General features: G+C 43.3%; 1 non-coding gene across 1 annotated transcript; it reads left to right on the top strand.

Moving 5' to 3' along the window:
• Nucleotides 1-7,323: 7,323 nt before the first annotated feature.
• On the top strand, nt 7,324-7,398 carry trnai-aau. Its single transcript has one exon. It is a non-coding gene; the product is annotated as a tRNA-Ile (tRNA).
• The last annotated feature ends 4,416 nt before the right edge of the window (nt 7,399-11,814 follow it).

Raw genomic sequence — 11,814 nt, 5'->3', positions numbered from 1 at the left:
AAAGCTAGAGAATAAATTTAAGCATAAGATGTATTGATAAAACGCACAAATTATGAAGACATCGACCAATATTTACAAATTCCGCAGATGCATGTAAACATGTCATCAGATTATAAAACACGGATATTTTGCGCTTGAAAGGCACTGTATACAACAACAGCAATGATGCTTCTGCATATAGCCCAATATCTTCCATGACAGACAATGCTCATGGAGATCGCACATGGCCCAGTTTGGTGTTCAGTTGGCATTATTGTATGTTCCAACAAAAATAGGGAGAAAAATGTTCCCCGTCTGAGAAGCAGCAGCCGATTGGTCCCTCTCTCTTACTTTGCTCCACCCGATAGCAAAGTGCGAGACCATAAAATCCTTGAGTTATCTTTACCACTTGTGAAGGATTCCTGATGAGGATTCATTGGAATCTCTCCACTGCCTAAAGCGAAGCGAGTTCAGCCAAATCCAAGTGATCCAGAAAGAAATCCGATTACCAGCAGCTTGTGTGAGCAGAATAACTTCAAAGGCTGAATAACATTTGGAACACTCGATCACTTTACCATTTGTTATGATTTCAAATTTCTGTGTCTCACATTTTTACAGAATATGACCCAATCTGAGACCTATACTATTGATCATATCACTAAACTGGTACCATTTAAAATTTGTTGTAACCAGTGGAGGAGTGGGACTGTAAAAGGAAACAGTGATCTGCAACATTGGTCAGAACACAAGTGAGAAATTTGTAAAGGGCTGTTCAAGTGGCAATTCCCTTTCCCAGCCGTTTGTTGTGCCTGGATGTTTGCATTTATTCAAAGTTGTGTTATATTCAAACATTTGACAGACAAGTGAATGTAGGAAAATGGTATACAGACAGAGAAGTGCTGCTGAGATCACAATCAGTTAAGCTAAGATCGCCGTGCCTGGTGGAGCAGTGACAAAGTGTCTAACGGTTCACTCTTGCTCCTCCGTCCTATGTTCCTGTACTGCATTTAGCCCCTCAAACCTCCAGCATAGGCGCAGATGGGGGCAACGTGCTCCAAATAACTGGTCCACAGTAACATAGGATCTCATTCAATCCCTCAAACTGTCGCATACAGTTTGGTTTGGATTAGAAAATGTTATTGGGAAATCCAGACTGAGTTCGAAAGACGCGTTTGGTTTCTTTACAGAGTGTTTCCTCTCTGCAACTTGTGCTTCATTTGTTGGTCATGATTAAGACCCAGATTCACTGTGAATACAGACCCCATACCCCACTCACAGATGACTCACAAAATACTTTGCTCTCTCTGACTGCAATATTCAAGGATGCCTGCCTTGAAGACATTTTCCTCCTCTCTCTACACGAATCTCAGTGAGTCTCTCTCTCACTGCAACCCCTAGGTCGTCTCCTCTGCCCCGAAGCTCTTCTCTACCCTCCTCTCTGACATATTACCTTTATCCCCACCCCCATTCACCCATTGTACTCTTTGTAACTTCCCCACCCTCCTCTCTGACCTATCACCTCCATCCCAACCCCCACTCGCCGATTGTACTCTATTCTACTTTCTCCCCACCCCCGCCTGCTCTCATTTATTTCTCCACTCTGCAGACACCCTGCCTCTATTCCTGATGAAGGGTTTTTGCCCGAAACGTCGATTTTCCTGCTCCTCGGATGCTGCCCGACCTGCTATGCTTTTCCAGCACCACTCTAATCTAGAGTCTGGTTTCCAGCATCTGCAGTCCTTGTTTTTACCCAGAAACATTCAATAACAGAACGTTCATGAAAATTACAACCATTCAATTTGTAATTACAGAATATGAAAACATAAGAAACAGGATCTGTTAATTCGGACGATCACACTATTGTCTGCGATCATTGGTGATCTATTGTGACTATTAACTCCTCTTAAATGCCCCATTATTCACACCCCTAAGCTCCCTGACAGCTCAAAAATCTTATCTACCTCCTCTTTAAATACTTTCAGTGATGCAGCTCCACTAACTCTGTAGCCGAGATAATTCCTGACATTCATTTCCCTCTGTGAGAGTAAATCACTGTCTACGCATACACCATCACCGATTGATAGAAACAAGAGGGAAACGCAGGGGCTCCAGGAAGAGTGAATGCCTTGATATCAAGGCAGTATTTGACTGAGGATGTCATCGGGACCACCTAATTATTTGAGCTTAATGGGAATCAGATGAAACCTCCCCACTAGTTGGCGTCTTTCAGAGCCCAAAGGAAGATGTTTGTGGTCGGTGGCAGACAATCCTCTCAGTCCCGGGACATCGCTTCAGGCGATCCTCAAGTTACCGTCCTCAGCACAAGCATTTTCAGCTGCTTCATCAATGTCTATGGCCCCCATCTTCAGCACATACACCCCCACCCCATCCATCAAAAGACCAGGAATGGGAATGGTCACTGCAGATGACAGAATGTTCAGAACATTTTGTCCTTCCTCAGCTCCTGAACCAGTCTGTGATCATGTGCAGCAAGAACTGGACAAAAATTAGGTTTGTGCTATTAAAGTGTTGGTAACATGCATGAAACAGCATGGTCAGACACTGGACATTTCTACAATTAAAAGAGGAGCTCATTCAGCACTTCAAGCTGGTTACACACGGATATCTGGAAGCCATTCAGCCCATCGAAACTACTGAATAAGGATAGCCCATTCAATCCTCCTGCTTCTTCCATATTAAGAGGCGGGGTCTGGTCAGGACCTTGTGCTGTTAAACAGGAACAGGCAGAGCTCAATCAGACGCTTGAACCTGTTCCATGGGACAAGGTGGAGACCACTCAGTCCCTTGAGACACATATCCAGGGATAGGATGGTGTCGTTGAGCTCCAATGTGACAAACCAATGGAGCAGAGAGTTCACTCAGAGAGGGCTCCACGATGTTCCTTGTGGCTCTATTGCCTGTGGTGCACATGATACTTTAACGTGGTTTGCTGGCAGTGAGGAAGGAAGAGAAATGTTTTGTGTCCAGTCTCAAGGAGGCATCTTCCATCTCCGAGATGACACACCCATCATCTCCATGGACGTCAGAATCTGGTGGGAACAGTTAATTGTTTTTGAATGAAGGCATTGTGGCTGCTGGCGGGATTGCGCCCAATGTGACGTTCATTGCAGGACCACACATCAAATGAACAGTATTAATGTGGGGAGAGTTTATTCAAAGACTGAATTTTCTGAGTAAAAAAGAAGCCATGGAATTTATCACCGTATCAGTATCTATTTAGAACATCATGAGTGATTGTCCCTCCTCTCCAGTTTCAGAGCAATCACCTCTCATTCTCTCACAGCACTAGAGATTAATCTCCCCTCACTCTTCGTGATACCACCATCCCAGGGATTAGTCTGGTGAAACTCTATTGCACTCTCTCTGTGGCAAGGCGATTTTTCTTATAAAGGAGAGAAAATCAGTCCACAATATCCATAAGACTGCCTCAACAACGCCCTCAGGGTTGATCTCAATAACTCTTTTTCCAAACTTAGACATCTCAGTTTCTTTCCTTTGCCATAAAAAAAAAAACTATTCCTTCCATAAGCACTGCAAACAATGTGGAATTTAGAAATTCCTTACATCTGTACATAAGCATCAAAAAAGCCAGCACCAGAGGTGCCAACGGAGATGAACATCATGCTCGGGGAGAAACGAAGAAAGAATGCACTGAAAATAGGGAATGGTCACCGACCTTGATGGAAATGAGCTGATGGCACACAGGAAATAGGCAGAGGTAGGGAGTTACCTTGCCTTTTGTTCTTCTTTCACGGAATGTGTGCAGCCCTGGTCAGGCCAGCATGTTATACTAAATTTGAACTAAGTGACTGGTTCAGCTGTTCCATAGGACAGTAAGGAATAAAACACATTGCTGCGGATTTGCAGTAACATCGACACCTGACCAGGGAATGATGACCTATAGCCTTCCCAAAAGGACATGGGGCAAGCAGATGGGCTTTTAATAATTAACGATGATGGCTTCATTTCAGTGTCATCAATTTTCTTCAATAATCACAGATTATTATTCTGTGGCTCGAGATCGTGAGGGAATGAATTGAACATCATGCACTGTCTTCTTGTCTGACAGATTCTGTGCAGAGAAAAATAGAAACGTCTCAAGTGTGATTATTTATCGTGGTTCGAAGGGATTAAAAGCAGGTGAATCTGGATTTAACAAAAGCACAAATGATGGTTTACTCAGAAGTTGCACTGAGGCTGAGGCGGAGACTGGGAAATCATGATGGTGGCTTGGACAGTATTAGTGAGTGTGGAGAGTATAGAAATGTAGAGCTGTGAACGGTTAGAAGGATTATGGACTTTTAGAACAGTCTGTTTCCTCCTCGCATATTGGTGAGTAATTTGTAAATAGTAGTTTACAAGTTATAATTTCTAAGGAATAGATTTTTTGATTGGAACTGAAAACGTTGACTTTCAACGTTTCAAATTTTAAATAATATGAGCAGCAATTCAGTTTAACCTGCTTTAATAGACAGTTAGAATGACTTAACAGGACCACCAACGAGGGGATGGGATAGTAACCACCTTGAATAATCCAAGACCTGGATCCGTGATGCTCTTGATATCCAAGGCTTGGAAACCCAGTAAAGACCTCCGGATAAACTCCTGTCCATTGTTGGAAAATTCCAGTCTAATGTTCTTCGGTTCTGATCTCTCTTTCCCCCCGCTCTGGAGCTGCTGATCACTGATCGTGCCGTCGGTAGTTCTCCCGCTCATTCTATGCGGTATCACATCGAACTGAGCCCATTTACCATTAAACATTGGAAACCCTCCACTGGGATAAATACAATCCATGGAGACTGACATTAAAATCAGCCACTGAACAAATAGCTCCAGCCAACAGCTTTTAATTCAATACTGTTTTATTAAAATTCAAGATAATGATTGAAATTTACACATTTTGGATGGGGTATGTGAGCGTGACTGAGGGAACGAATGTTGGGGCTGGTAGATCAATTGTGTGCAACCTTTCAATCTGCCTTGGATATGAGAGTAATGCTGACGGTTTATCGGAACGTAAACATGTTTCTCTGTTCAGAAATGGAAACATACATCCTGTAAATACTGATCAGGCCCTACAATATCAGTAACAGATTGAGATAACTTTTCTAGTCCATGATCTGAAGAGAAAATATGCCTAAGACAACGTGCAGTTGTAACAGACAGATGGCATGCTTATGTTAACAGAGAATTGTACCTAAGAGCAATGGGTACTGCAGATGCGGTACAACGGAAGAGGCTTTATCAATGTCTGGCACAATCTCAGCATGACTTTCCAACTTCTAAAGTCAATGATCTGAGCAATGAAGTAACCTTAAGCACCCTGTCCACTTGTGCCCAAACTTCAAAAAGTTATACCTGCACCCGTGGGTCCCTCTGTTCTACAACTTTACCAACGCACTACCATTAATTGAACAAACCCTCCCCTTGCTTGTTTTACAAAAATGCAATACCTTGCATTTATCCAAGTTAAACTCCATCTGCCACACATCAGCCCAGTGAGTGCTATTACTGCCCCCTCACCCTCCCTCGTCAGGTTTAAAAGACCCTCCCCTCTCCAGAAGGCCGACAGACACCTTGAGTTTCCGAAACACCCAGAGCTTGGTTTGTCTTGTGTAGGCAGATTGCGGAGTGGATAAGAAGAGGCTGGAAAGTAAATAGTTGTCTTGTATCACCTAATGATTTTATGAAGATGGAAACCACATGTCAGAGGTTGGAAATAGTGAGCAGTGTTTTTTGGCCAGAAATTGTGCTATTTCCTAATCTCTGGTGTTCGGTATTGATATCTTTTCAACATCATTCAGAGTGTGCCTGCAGGATTTCTTTTGCTCATATTGCAGATTACAGATAATCATCATTTAAGCAGGAAAACACAACCTAGCATTTAAAGATGTTCATAGTTCATGTCGATAGAAGAGCACTTGCACTTATGATCCTATAATTGGCTCTAAAACCTTTTATTTTAACAATGAGAACTGTTGCCTGTGTCTTTCAGTCATGTTAATCAAAATTTAATAAATGCATGCAGAGCTGAAAGCGGACATTTAAAATATGATCCAAAATTTGGGCATGGTTTATGTCTTGTGTAGTCAGTAGCGCCCCTGCCTCTGAGCCAGAGCTCTGGATTCGATTTCAGTCCATGAACTTGTGGTAGTCTCACTGTCTCTGGAGCAGATGACTGGATTCAATTCCTGCCTGTTGTGGAGGTGTGTCACAACATGTCTGAACAGGCTGATGAACAAACACACGGAGAATCATGTTGCAGCTTTGGGGCTATTGCTGAACGGTGGTAGTGCCACAACCTCTGAGTCTAAATGTATAGGTTCAAATCCCACCGAAATGTTTCATTATGTGTCTGAACTCGTGGATTAAATGATTTTAGAACTGTGTCTTGATGAAGAAAGAAGAGATGTCAGTATTAAATTTCAGAATTTAGGCCTGGGATGACAGAAAGAAAAGCCATTTGTGTTGATTGGAGACACATTTGCACCTTCTAGTGGTTTATAAAATCATGGGGAGAGTGAATAGTTAAGGTCTATCTCCCAGTGTAGGGAAGACGAAAACTAAAAGGCAGACGTTTAAGGTGGGAAGAGAACAAATTAAGAGGGATCTAGAGTGCAACATCTTCACGCAAAGCGTAGTGCGTGTGTGGAATGAGCTGCCAGAGGAAGTGGTGGAGGCTGGTACAATTACAACATTTAGAAGGCAAGGTTATTTTAATAGGAAGGGTACAGAAGGATACGGGACAAATGCTGGCAAATTGGATAAGATTAATCCAGAATATCTTGTCGGCTTGGATGAGTCGAAGGGTCTTTTTCCCTATGGTGCAGTTCTACGATTCACGTATTCAATTCATCAAGATATTGTTGTAATCACTGACTGTAAACCAGTAATCAAACTTTTTTTCCACGATACAATCAATCTTGATGTCATCTGCAAATTTGCTAATCATGCCTTCTACAATCTCATCTAAGACATGGATATAAATGACAAACAAAAGAGGATCCAACACATTTTCTTGTGAATCACGGCCTGTCCCAGGCTTCCAGTTTGAAAGCAACCGTCCACCTCCACCCTGTTTCCTGCCATTAAACAGATATACACAGAAACACAAACACACAACCCTCCAGCATCAAACTGTCTCCTGCCATTCAACTGATATATACAGAAACACACACAAACATTCCTCCACCACCAACCTGTCTCCTGACATTAAACCGAAATACACAAAAACACACACACAAAACCCTCCACCACCACCCTGTTTCCTGCCATTAAAAAGTCATGCACAGAAACACACACATGCAACCCTACGCAAGCCTTGGTCGGTTAGCTCAGCTGGTTTACAGCATGCTGCTAATAACGCCAAGGTCGTGGGCTCAATCCCCACACTGACCATGTGAAGCGCTTGTGGGTTTAACAGGGCTGTGTCAGGGTTCGCCGTGGCTTTTACTTTCAGTGGGCTGCACGGTGGCGCAGTGGTTAGCACTGCTGCCTCACAGCGCCTGAGGCCCGTGTCCAATTCCCGCTTCAGGCGACTGACTTGTCTGCGTGGGTTTCCTCCCATAGTCCAAACATGTGCAGGTCAGGTGAATTGGCCATGCCAAATTGCCCGGAGTGTTAGGTAAGGGGTAGATGTAGGGGTATGGGTGGATTGCGCTTCGACGGGTCGGTGTGGACTTGTTGGGCCGAAGGGCCTGTTTACACAGTAATGTAATGTAATCTAATCTAATCACCCTGTCTCCTGCCATTAATCAGATATACACAGAAACGCACTCAACCCTCCACTACCAGCCTGTCTCCTGCCATTGAACAGATATACATAGGGTATAATGCAGAAGATGCAGGATCAGTTCATTCCAAAAAGGAAGAAAGATCCTATGAGGAGGCAGGGGTGGCCGTGGCTGACGAGGGAAGTTAAGAAACATATAAAGTCAAAAGATAAAAAGTATAACATAACAAAGATGAGTGGGAAAACGGAGGACTAGGAAGCTTTGAAAGAACAACAGAGGATTACTAAGAAGGAAATACGCAGACAAAACAATGAGGTACGAAGTAAACTGGCCAAAAATATAAAGGAGGATAGTAAAAGCTTTTTTAGGTATGTGAATGGCAAAAAAATGGTTAAGACTAAAATTGGGTCCTTGAAGACAGAAACAGGAGAATATATTACGGGGAACAATGAAATGGCGGAAGAGTTGAATTTCTACTTCAGATCTGTTCACTAGGGAAGGCACAAGCAATCTCCCAGAGCTAACAGTGGCTGAAGGACCCGAACTGAAGGGAATTTATATTTGCCAGGAATTGGTGTTGGAGAGACTGTTCGGTCTGAAAGCTGATAAGTCCCCGGGCTCTGATTGTCTACATCCCAAAGTACTGAAGGAGGTGGCAAGAGAAATCGTGGATGCGTTGGTGATTATTTTCCAGAGTTCGACAGATTCAGGATCAGTTCCTGCGGATTGGAGGGTGGCTAATGTTGTATCACTTTTTAAGAAAGGTGGGAGAGAGAAAGCAGGAACTTATAGACCAGTTAGTCTCATATCAGTGGTGGGAAAGATGCTGGAGTCAATTATAAAGGATGAAATTACGACTCATCTGGATAGCAGTAACAGGGTAGATCAGAATCAGCATGGATTTATGAAGGGGAGATCATGCTTGACTAATCTTCTGGAATTATTTGAGGATGTAACTCTGAAGATGGACGAGGCAGATGCAGTGGATGTAGTGGACCTGGACTTTAAGAAAGCCTTTGATAAAGTCCCACACAGGAGGTTAGCGAGCAAAATTAGTGCGCATGGTATTGGGGGCAAAGTACTAACTTGGATTGAAAGTTGGTTGGCTGACAGGAAACAAAGAGTAGTGATAAACGGCTGGCTTTCAAGATGGCAGGCGGTGACCAGTGGTGTACCGAAGGGATCAGTGCTCGGACTGCAGCTTTTCATAATATATATTCATGATATAGAAGATTATATTAATTGTAACATTAGCAAATCTTCTGATGATACAACGTTGGGTTGCAGGGTGAAATGTGAGCAGGATGTTAGGAGATTGCAGGGTGACCTGGACAGATTAGGTGAGTGGACAGATGCATGGCAGATGCAGTTTACTGTGTACAAAGTGGTTATCCACTTTGGTGGCAAGTAGAGGAAGACAGATTACTACCTAAATGGAGTCAAGTTAGGTAAAGGGGCAGTACAAAGAGATCTGGGTGTTCTTGTACACCAGTCAATGAAGGCGAGCATGCAGGTACAAGCAGGTAGTGAAGAAAGCTAATAGCATGCTGGCTTTCATAACAAGAAGGATTGAGTATAGAAGCGAATAAGTTCTTCTGCAGCTGCACAGGGCCCTAGTGAGACCGTACTTGGAATATTGTGTACAGTTCTGGTCTCCACATTTGACGAAAGACATTCTGGCTATTGAGGGATTGCAGCGTAGGTTCACGAGGTCAATTCCTGGAATGGCGGGACTGTCATATGTTGAAAGATTGCAGCGACTGGGCTTGTACACCCTTGAGTTTAGTTGACTGAGAGGGGATCTGATTGAGATGTATAAGATTATTAAAGGATTGGACACTCTGGAGGCAGGAAACATGTTTCTGCTGATGTGTGAGTCCCAAACCAGAGGATACAACTTAAACATAAGGGGTTGGACATTTAGGACAGAGATGAGGAGAAACTTCTTCACCCACAGAGTGGTGGGTGTATGGAATGCTCTACCCCAGAAGGCAGTGAAGGCCCAGTCTCCGGATTAGTTTAATTAAGAGTTGGATAGAGTTCTCAAGGATAGTGGAATCAAGGGTTATGGAGAGAAAGCAGGAACAGGATATTGATTGAGTATGATCAGCCATGATCATAATGAATAGTGGTGCAGGCTCGAAGGGCAGAATGGCCTACTCCTGCACCTATTGTCTATTGTCTATTAAACAGATATACACAGAAACACACACACAACCCTCCTCCACCACGTTGTCTCCTGCCATCAAACAGATACACACAGAAACACACACACAACCCTCCACCACCACCGTCTCCTGCCATTCAGCAGATATCCAGTGAAACACACACACACAACCCTCCACCCCACCCCGTGTCCTGCCATTGAACAGATGTACACAGAAACACACACAGAGCCATATCGAGCCAAGGCAAAGTCATGTCTTTAACACACAGGTAGATAATATTTGATTAAAACATGGATCCAGCGTTACAGTGAGAAGGCGGGAAAATTGTCAGGCAGGACTGAACAGCAAAATAGGGTTGATGGACGAAATGGCATTACTTCAATTTCCTATGCTTTATGGCCTTAAGATGGCGCAAATATTTTCCCAAGTGTGCAATGATAAATGATAAATACTGCCTTTGATAAATACTTTACTGAATAGTCAATGGGACTGTAGGATAAGTTTGAGGGTTTGAATAGTCGACATCTGTTCCCATTTGTTTTGCCCTTATTTCTGAAAAGAGGAGTTAACTTGCTGTGAGGTTAACACACTTTAAAATTAAAGTGTCTCCCATTAACATTTGAAATAACATTATTTCTTTATCCTTCACACTGTACGACCTGTGGCGTTGTCATCCCCGGGAAACACTAAATACTGGATCATTGAAGATATTCAAGGCCGACCTTACGTGATCTTTAATGGATAGAAGAGTCAATATTTAATGGGAACAGACAGGAAGGAGGTGGTCAGCTGCAGTCAGACGAAACACGATGGTTCTATATTGAGCAGCCGGGTGTAGGGGCTGAATGGACAACTGCTGCTCCTATCCCACGTGTGGTCCTCCCAATTCACATCTCGAGGCTGTTCCAGAGAGAGAGAGGAAGACCCCATTCAGCCAGTCAGGTTCGTTGCAATGAGACAGGAGGAGGCCATTCAGTCCCTCTATGGAGTAACACAGGAATAGAATGCAGTCATTGAAACTATTGACTAAATTACCCGCACAGCAGGAGGCCATACAAACATTCTGGGCAGTTACACAGGAACAAGCGAGCCCTGGTTTGCTAGCCTGAAATACGGAGTACAGATAATCATGTGTTTTTAGGTTGGAAAGCTGTAACGAGTGGATTTCTTCGAGGACCAGTGTGAGTTTATCAACAGATTACAATCTAGGTTAATGCAAAGACTAGAACAAACAGCCATCAAACCAAAAATCTGTGTCGGCTACGGAGATGACACCTTTGTCATCACAAAACGAAACAAGATAGAAGCGATATTTAACATAGTCAACAACACCCGCACAGGCATAAAGTTCACCAAGGAGGAAGAAACCGACAACAAACTCGCATCCCTGGATGTCACAGTCGAAAGAAAGGACAACGGAGAATTACAAACCTGCGTATAAAGAAAACCGACGAACACTGACCAAATACTTAACTACACCAGCAACCATCCCAACACACACAAACAAAGCTGTATCAACACACTGCAGCACAGACGAACTTCGGAAATCAGAGGAGACCACCTATACAACGTGTTCAAAAAGAACAGATACTCAAAAAATACAGTGCGCAGATTCCTCAAGAACAAACCACGACAAGCAGACCAAATGCAGCCAGAAGCCCTAACGATCTTACCATGTATCAAAGAAGTTTCAGAAATGACAGCCAGACTTCTAAAACCCCTCGGAATCCTGGTAGCACACAAACCCACCAACACTCTCAAACAAAAACTAACAAACTTAAAAGACCCAGTGCAACCCATGGACAAACTCAACGTCATCTACAAAATTCCATGCAATGACTGCTACAAACACTACGTCGGACAGAAAGTTAGCCACCAGGATACACGAACACCAGCTAGCCACAAAAAGACAC

The sequence above is a fragment of the Chiloscyllium plagiosum genome, chromosome 8 (genome assembly GCF_004010195.1).
Source record: "Chiloscyllium plagiosum isolate BGI_BamShark_2017 chromosome 8, ASM401019v2, whole genome shotgun sequence".
Lineage (NCBI taxonomy): Eukaryota > Metazoa > Chordata > Chondrichthyes > Orectolobiformes > Hemiscylliidae > Chiloscyllium > Chiloscyllium plagiosum.
The sequence above is the reverse complement of the archived record's forward strand: the minus strand, read 5'-3'. Positions and strand labels throughout refer to the sequence as shown.